The sequence below is a fragment of the Triticum aestivum genome, chromosome 7D (assembly GCF_018294505.1).
Source record: "Triticum aestivum cultivar Chinese Spring chromosome 7D, IWGSC CS RefSeq v2.1, whole genome shotgun sequence".
Classification (NCBI taxonomy): domain Eukaryota; kingdom Viridiplantae; phylum Streptophyta; class Magnoliopsida; order Poales; family Poaceae; genus Triticum; species Triticum aestivum.
In genome coordinates, this window is record NC_057814.1 from 49,658,352 (window position 1) to 49,666,927 (window position 8,576).

General features: G+C 42.9%; 1 long non-coding RNA gene across 1 annotated transcript; it reads left to right on the forward strand.

Moving 5' to 3' along the window:
- The first annotated feature begins 773 nt into the window (after positions 1–773).
- Positions 774–1,521, forward strand: LOC123164054 (uncharacterized). Its single transcript, XR_006482150.1, has 2 exons — positions 774–923; positions 1,051–1,521. It is a non-coding gene; the product is annotated as an uncharacterized lncRNA (long non-coding RNA).
- Positions 1,522–8,576: the final 7,055 nt, after the last annotated feature.

Sequence of the window (8,576 nt, forward strand, 5' to 3'; positions counted from 1 at the left end):
CTTCCGATCTTGACTCCCCTCTTCTCTGGTTCTGGCAACCGCAACTTCTGCATCAAACCTTCCACTTTCTCCATTGTGTCGAGGACTTGCATCGATCTATGGTTTACTAGGTGGTTGTATTACGAATGAATGCCCTAGCAACACTCGTAAGGCCTTTGGTGGATGGGTGAGCGGTCTCGAGATCAGTCCAGCAAGGATCGCCGCTAGGGGGAGAGTTTGCTGGCGTCGGCCAGAGACGGGGTCGCGTGAGGGGACTCTAGGGTTTACCAGGAGTCACCGCAGAATCCCCTGGGAATCGCCCAAGCGCCAATCATGGAACCGTCACCCAAGGACGGACGGGTTAAGGATGATAATTAAAGCGGACTTTGATAGAGAGACACGTGAGAAATAGAGTGATAGAGAGAGATATGTGAAAATTAAAGCGGTTTTAATTTCTTTCTTTTCTGTAATTAAAGAGATACGAATGAGAATAGAGAGATAAGAGAGATATGTGAGAATTAAAGTTGTTTTAATTTTTTCCGTTTCTATGATTAAAGATCTGATCTACACAGTTATAATCTTGACCCGCAAAATCAACGGCCTCCATTTTCTATTTTTCTCTAATTAATGTGGGAATTTCTTGGGAGTGCCTATTAGTATAGGTATATATATGTGCAAAAATCTCGACATTAATGAACATATATCTGGTGCACTTGCAATCTTTTGTAGTACATTAATGAATATTTAAAGTATTTTCCAACTCTTGCTATTTATAGACTTGTCGTCCGTGTCTGCCACATTTGGAGTCCAACAATTTCCTACTGGAACCTTACACTCCACTAGAACTGAGTTTGTCAAGTAACAGATAACCAATATGAGAGGGAGCAGCCTAGTGCAGGCGACGATGATATTCTTCATTGGATGCCTTGTGCTTTGTGCACAGTGTAAGTATATATCATCATCGTCTTTAGAATCTTGTGTTAACTTCTTGCCACTAATTCTTCGGATCAGACATACATACACACACACACATCTGCGGTACTGCATACTAAGGTTAAATATACTATACAGGTGCTCTCGATAATAAGCAAACGATGGTCAACCAAGATGATCATGCGGCGAACACAAGTACCAACGCTACCATCATCAACTCAACATCTGTAGGCGAGAGCAAGAAAACCGAGAAATTTTGCAGCCTCTTTCTCATATGTTATTTGAACATTGAGATTCGTGCTGAGTGCTACTGTTGCGAGAATAAGAATGCCGACTGTTACAAGACGAAGACTGAGTGCCTGCAGAAGTGTCATTCCTACAACGGTTAATGCCCACCTTCATCGCGGTTTCTGGGATAGAATTCCATATGCTCGGAAAATTTGTCCGTCGGTAATAAAAGGCACCTTATATGGTTTGGGCAATTAGGTTCCAATTAAACATTAGATAGCCCGCATGTTTCCGTGGAGATCCAACAAGGAAAAATTTGATGAAAGAAATCCGAGTAACTAGTTGTCTTGCATATTTACAAAGTTCAAATCCTTTGGTTGTTGTGCTTTGACTCGATTGTCTATTATGCTGTTTCATTTACTTGCACATTGCCCACTTGTTCATTTAACACACATCACCCACTTGGTGATTTGGCAGTTGTGGGCAGACAGTCATATAGATTTATTTTTTTTGAGATCTCGTCATATAGAATTGTAATAGCACTGACATGGAAAAAGTTAAAAACTGAAAAAAGTAAATCAAACAAACAAATGGTGCGCAAACTAAATCAAACGGCACAAGACAAGTGAGATTTAGTCAGGACTCTTTCAGATGAAGATAAGTAAATTGCAAGAAAACAACATGCAGAAACATTTTTATATCGTAGCATAACATGCAAAAAAGCACATATATAGTACAACGACAACCCACGTGTCTATATGCTATCTATATGTATATCTATCTATCTATATCTATCTATCTATCTATCTATATATCTATCTATTTATACCTACTAATAAAAGACGGAGCATTTATGCCCATCCGTCTCATATTTTGCAACAAAATACCCTACATTTTTCTTTAATTAACCCGCGGTCAAGGTTTAGGTGAGGTTCGTCCGTTGTGCTTTTGCAAAGAACGAGGAAACGGTTGCGTTTTGTAAGATTCAAACTCATGATGTCGCCTCCATGCCCAAAAGCCACAGCCAACTGAGTTAGCATGCACTTGTGCTACTAAATAGGTCCATTATTTCATTAAATTGTCCAACTTTGATACTTTGCATGAGAATACGCAAATTTATATGTGATTGCAAATTGCCTAGAAATCAACAAGCCAACTCGATAACCAAGAAATAGAGGGAGAGGAGGAATTCACTCAATAAATAGTGTTAACTAGCAGGGTTTCCCGCGCATTTGTGCGGCTATATTGACCCTTTCCGATGCCAACTATATGGCCTTTCACTAAACTATATTTCGATTAAATTTACACCCTGTATATGTCATCATAGAAAAAATGAAAATCGTAATGAAACATGCAAGTGCATTAGGTTGTTCATTTTAATATAGAAGTGCATTAGGTTTTTAAATAAATTCCTTGGCATGTCAGGTTGCAACACCGATAAAAAACCATGTATGGGATTTCATGCCAATCTTGGTGTTTTTCCTCTTTGATCACTCCTCCTTTGTATCATTTAATAGGTTTTCGAGAAATTCCCTACCAAGACATAAATCTAAACATGAAATTCCGGTATGTAAAGGTCCCTTTTTCTAGTCATATCAATCAACGGACGCATTCTTAACTACCTTTTCTTGATTATTGCTGCCTACCCACTTATGTATCAAGAGATTCACATCTTCTATCGTGCTTATTTTTTCTATTGATAATATTTTACAAAATATTATCTTTGACTCCCTCCCTTTTAATTTCTGAAGACTTTGAAAGTGAAGAAATTGGTGTGACCTTGAAGACTTGGTATTCATTCGAGGAACATGAAGCGTGAAGACTTTTGTTTTTGTAGTTTCATTTTCTCTTTCTTGAGTCATAGGAAACATCGTACTGTTAAGGGGGTCGAGGAAATACTAAGGAAAAATTTCCAAGTGATGCTCAACTCAAAATCCTACACCTACCAATCCCTTCGAGTGAAGCCATTGGAAATCTCATGCAGTTCAATCAATTTCTTCAGTGACAGAGACGAAGTACTTCTGGTCTCTGAGAAATTTGTTCTGACTGAGAAGTTAGGAATTCGCCAGTGCGGATTACCTACAAGTGAGGAACATGATAGCCCTGAGGAATTAGACACTCAAAATTCCGACCGTTGCTGTGCTATGCGCCAGCTGTCCCAAAATATCTTACCCACCTAACGGTCATATCATTGAAGGGCATTTATGTCTTATCATGTAGGGCTGCTCCCTAGGCTATAAATAGCCGCCCCCTACAACCACTAGCTGGTTGGCTGCTCCGAGAGAAACTGACACTTGTCATTTGAGAGCATCCCATCCTCCGAGGACTTTGAGCGAAAATCATCAAGTGAGGAAAACCCAAACCCAAACACCTAAAAACCCAAAGTGATTGAGCATCACCGAAGAGATTGATCCTGCGTGGATCCGACGCTTGTTACCTTTAAAGACTGTGCATCTTCCAGACGGTTAGGCGTCATGGTCTAGAGCATCCAAGAGGAAATTGTGGATCGCCGAGTGACAGAGTTTGTGAAGGTTTGGAAGTCACCTGAAGACTTACCACGAGTGATTGGGCGAGGTCTGTGTGACCTTAGCTCAAGGAGAATACGGTGAGGACTGTGTGTCCTCAGGTTTAAATACCTAGCTGCTCCAACCAGACGTACAACCACTACAAGAAATATGTCAACTTGCGACCACCACTATTGGTCACTGAAAGGTCATTGTTTTTTATTTGCGGCCTTTTTTTGACCAAAAACAGAAGGTCAAAAGCTGGCGGTCGTAAACTAAAATTAACGACATATGTAAAAGGTCGTTGGTTCTTCGACCGAAATTTTGGTCACTAGCAGCCTTCCCAAGCCACGTAAGATCCAGCGTGGCAAGCTGACATGGATAAGATTCAACCCAGTCCGATTAGGTGTCTATATGGGCCAAGCCCATTAATTCAGCCCATTTATATTTTTTTTCTGCTAATTTTTGGTCGACTTCATAGGCCAAGCCCAACAATTCAGCCTTCTAATTTTCTGGGCCATGGCCCTTTTGCAGACCATTTCTTTAAGCATTTTTGTTCAAGTTTTCCAGAAATAAATAATGTGTCAGTCCACTATTATTTGGGCCATAGCCTTTTTAGAGCCCATATATTATTTGGTCCAATAGAACATTTGGTCTTTTTATCCACTGATTTCCAGTTTACACATTTGGATAGCAAACACTCAATAATTCTCTTGATTAAATGATTAAATTCAGAAATCATTCAGCCAAATACGCACAACAGCACATACAAGTCCGCACGTCCAACATCAACTAAAACAAGCAAAAATAGATACACATGCACGATACACAAGCGCATACAAGTGTGCTTACAAGCAAAAACAGATACACAAGCACCAAAACATGGTGCAACATCAACTAAAACTGTGGTGCGCATCTCCATGCCTCTTGATCTTCCGTCACAGCAGCAGCAGCAGCCTAAACAACATTAGATCCTGATCCAGATCACCAAAAAGAAACATTATTAAATGTTTAGAGACAATGCCATCAACATGAGGCGGTAATCCAACTTAACACTTTGTCAACATATTTTACATATGCAAATAACTAAGATTATACTGTATAAGTTTAAGATCCAAATGCAATATGAAACTGAATTGCCAAATAGTAGCATGTTTAGACAACTTAACAACATTATTAATACTACTTCAGATTTGGGCTAGTAGAAGGCCAGGCAGAATTCATGAGAACTTTATTGAATTCATTCAATAGAGGATAGCACAAACAAAAAACACACTGTCAAAATGAATCATGACTGGAATTGTAGATGTTCTGTCGGTTATACTATATTAAACTGAGCCAATTATTGTAGGTGAAAGTAATGCTCCTAGTATATCATCATCATTAACATCAAACAATTCTGAATGTAATCAGAGGAAGCACAGCCCGATCATGTGCAATCAACTCATAATAAAAGGGTACAGATGATTATTAGTGTTACTATTAACTTGATGGTGGCATCTTATATACAAAAACATGTATTCCAAAAAAACAATCAATAGGGCCGCTGGAAGGGGAGCCCCGGCTCTAGCAAAAGGTCTTAATGCTTTAGAGAAAAACAGATTTAGACAAATAGGATTTAGTCAATAGAACCCCAGAAACCCATAAAATCACTTCACATCCTGATTCAGCGTTTTGTGTTGAAATATTGGCCATCACAAGTAATTTTGTGCAAGTCTCAAAACAAGGCAATAATGATATAATTACTGAAGCCGCTGATATGGTTAGATTATTTGCAAGTGACTTCAAACAGAACATATGGCATGCCTTAGTCATGCCCTAAGGCTAAACAGAACATATTTAAGCACCTCCATGAATACAGCCAAGTCTCTTAACATGCTTCTACTACAGAAATCATAACAACAGCAGGGTCAAGTTGAGTTAGCTGCAGACCTAGTTGAGTTGTCCCCTTCGCTTGGAGAGGACGACGATCTCGTCGTTGCCCACGTCCCCCGCCAGCGGCCGACTGCTTCTCCACGGTCTGGAGGGTCAGGCAGAAATCATACTGCCATAGTGTGCCCCTGGTTAACCCGAATCAGCAGCTCTCCATCCTACTCCAACAGACTGAACCTCTGCTTGCTATCTCACCTGACTGCCTACACGCAAGAAGGCAAAAAAAAAACATTCACTCAAAGCATCTTACAATTCACAACAAATTCGAGATTGACCCAATTAATAATACAGCATATAGAGATTTCATAATCAAAGTTCATGCTGCTAGGCTGCTAGCTATCAAGATGAAAACAACATGTAGCAGATACAAGCATACCAGGAAAGGTGGGCTAGGTGTTTAGTAAGATCGTCTACTGTTCAGCAGGAAGATGGGTCATGACCAAATATTACCTCCCTGATTTCATCCACCGTGTGGGACTTGAGGGGAACCTTGGCAAAGGTCTGCAGGCTGAGGCCGAGCAGGTCGAGGACCCGCACGTAGTCGTCGCTCTTCATGCCCAGGCTCAGCTCCGACGCCATGTGCCGCAAGACCATCGCCCTGAGAAGAGAAGCACAGACAGAAGGCAGCCGTGAGTGGGTGCCAAGGGAAAAAACATAAGCCACAACCGAGAATTGCAAGATTTAGTATAAAGGAAATAGGATTTCATAGATCACCTAACATGGGTTGCATTGAAATCCAAATGAGTCAACAAAAATTGACTCCCATCAACGGCGGGTATGCGGTAGCAGCTGTTGTCATGGCAACCAGAAACTCAGAAATGATATTGGCGGCAAACCCATTACATGTACCAGACGCCACCCACCTATCAAAATTGATAAACACTTCAGTTGTGTCCGATCCTATTGCAGGGCTCGGAAATGACAATGCCACAACCCTTTGCATGTACCAGACCCCATAAACCTGTCCAAATTGCTATATGCACGACCCGTTACAGTCCACAGTTACAGGATATGATATGCTCAGAAATGAACAAATGCCAAAACCCTTTTACTTGTACCAGACCCCAACCACATGTAGCTAGCAAATTAATCACTTCACGCGTCTGATCCTCTCAAATGCTAGACTTGAAGAACATCAACAAGGCCAACTAAAATCGGACCCTCCCAATCATGGATTTGGCTCCCAGGTAAGTAATAAATCACGCATCTGATCAGGTAAAGAGGAATCAAGAATAGGAGAAGGTTACCAATCCCAGCTCTCGGAGGTGTTCTCCACCAGGTTGGGTTGGGTTGTGCGCAGACGTCGTAGATGATCGGCTTCTCGAACCACCAGATGACGATTTGGGTCCCCTCGGTGTACACCTGCATGGAGCAAACGCCCAAGGGCGACCAGAAATCAACCGCAGACCAAACGCGCAGAGAACAACAGGGAGCAAGGGACCAACCGCGGACCAAGCCGCCGTGGCCGCAGATCCTGGGTGGTCGCTCGCGGATCCGTCGGCGTCGAAGATGGAAGGCTGGTCTTGGTGTTTGTCGTGGAATTGTCACGGCAGATGTCCTTAGCGTGAGGACTTAGTCGTGAGGCCAGCGCATCTATGTAGTAGGTTGAGAGGGGTTGATTGGGATGAGAGACGCAGGGCGGATCAACGCACAAGACAAGGGTTTAGACAGCTTCGGGCCCCGGGAAATATCATCCGGTAATAGCCCTACATGCTGTTTGTGGCTAGGTCTCATTATACTCATAAGAGAATCGCCGGTAAGCCGGCTCTTTGTGTCTAACCCTAGATATTGTTTCTTGTTGCTTGTCCCTCTTTGGGGTGCCCTGCCCCTCCTTATATAAGTTAGAGGGGCGGGTTACATGTGGAGTCCTAGTAGGACTAGGACTAGTCTATCTTCTCTTACAAGTTAATTACAAGTCCGGGTCTTGCTTCCTCGTAAAGGAAGTATTCGTCATCCCTTTCTTCTTAAGCCGGCCCATCATATACGTGAGCCGGCCTTCTGGGCCTTGGGCCTTGTTGTCCATCTGACCCGCCCGCCGGGTTACTAATGAGTCGCCAAGATCGGGCAGGTTATCTGTGAATCGCCAAGCTCCGGGCGGGTCACCAGTGAGTCGCCAATTCCGGCCGGGTCATACCGCGGGGTATATCCCCGACAGTGTTGGCTGATGAAGACGTCGGGGTCCTTCTTCTCCTCCAACTCCGTCCGTCAGGTACCCATCCCATCAGCGCCGCTCCGCTCCGACCGCGAACCCTAACCCTAACAGAGAAGGATGAGGGAGCTTGTGTGCGGCCAGACACGGAGATGGAGGCGGACGACGTAGGTAGGGAAGGAAGGAAGGGGAGGGGAGGTTGGCGCACGGCGGCGACAGGCGAGGTCGGTGGTGGCGGCGGGGAGGGGATGGGGAGGGAGGTAGCGGCGGGGAGGGGATGGGAAGGGGAGGAAGCGACGAGTGGTTGGGCAGGGTTCGCGAGGACGAGGAGTGGGTGCAGTGGGTTTTTTTCTCCTTTCTTCAGATGGATGGATGGATGGACGTGGGATTGCTAGCAATGGATGGTAGGATGTCTGCCATGTCATCGATCCGTGTCATACATGGTTCCACCAATCAAAATCCAGCTTATGTAATTGTGTTTCTTTCTTTTGTCTCCTTTATATTTTTTAACCTCTTATTTGGGGTAAACACTCAACATATTAGCCTCATGTTGTATGTTTAAATGACCCAATATTGTGCACATATGTGTATCTTAGGATTTCAAACAATGATGATTTTGTGGTCTTCATTTGCATTGCACACAAAAAGAATTCATTTTTCGAGTGCCCCAAATGACTTTTTTTGTGAAGAACCTACCAAATAATTGTTGCACAATTGGACCAACTCATTTTTCTAAAATACTAGGACATATTTAATTCACAATTGACCAAATGGTTGGGTATAAAAAGTTTTGATCCACCTCTGGTGAAAAAGACAAATTTCCGCTGATTCAGTTGGAAGCGGGTCAAATT